Source organism: Antrostomus carolinensis, unplaced genomic scaffold, assembly GCF_000700745.2.
Source record: "Antrostomus carolinensis isolate BGI_N321 unplaced genomic scaffold, ASM70074v2 scaffold19689, whole genome shotgun sequence".
In the NCBI taxonomy this organism is placed as follows: Eukaryota; Metazoa; Chordata; class Aves; order Caprimulgiformes; family Caprimulgidae; genus Antrostomus; species Antrostomus carolinensis.
In genome coordinates, this window is record NW_010336653.1 from 32,693 (window position 1) to 33,585 (window position 893).

Here is an 893-nt window from a genome sequence, read left to right on the forward strand (position 1 = left end):
GTCTGAGATAAACAAACAGAATATTAATGAAAGCTACATTTCAAATGCTTCATCCAGTCCCTCATATCTCCATGTTTACCTGACCCATCTAAATCTTTGCAGGGATGCTTTTTCTCTCCTTTTTTCTTTCTAATTACCCACTCCATCTTTTCCTGTCCTACTTCTCAGCCCAGCCAGCTCCTTCCCTGTAGATACCTCACAGATGCTTTCCTGCTCAGCCACAGGTGTTCAGCAAGGGTCTTCTCCCCTTCATACTGTGACACTGTGGTCCTTTCCCTGTCTGACTTCTGCCACACAATTTTCAGTTTCAGGCTAGAAAGCACTTCAGTGCCATCATCCCTCCTGAAAATCTGAGGACATGATGCCATTTAAAACAAACACGCAAACAATCAACCAACCAGCTAATTGTCAAATGCTGCTTGGGAAGGAAGAAGAAGTAAGATGAGTAGGAAGAAGTTTTCTTCAAAGCAATATGACTATTTAATGAAGGACTAGTGGCTGGGAGGGTGATCTGTCCTCCCAGCAGATGTGCACACCACAGGTTTGAATTGTTCCTTCATCCCTGTGGTGTGCACATCTGCTGGCCACATTTTATCCCTTTCAGTACAGAAGCAACCCCAGTCACTGTGGGCCAGCTCTTCACCATACTATTGTTAAACTAACAAGCAATTGCAGGGCATTTTGTCTTGGTGAGAAAGCTGTCTTCTGATGAATTAGTGTCAGATGAGAAGAACAAAGAGGGGACCATGGTTCCATGAAGTCAATCAGCTTAGCAAAATTAGCTGACAGAGAGCGGTAAACTCCTTTGTTTTACCTGAGCATTGGGTGAGCATTTGCCCCATCACCATGTGTTAGGATACTTGGGAGGAATTTGATATTATCTAATCAATAGC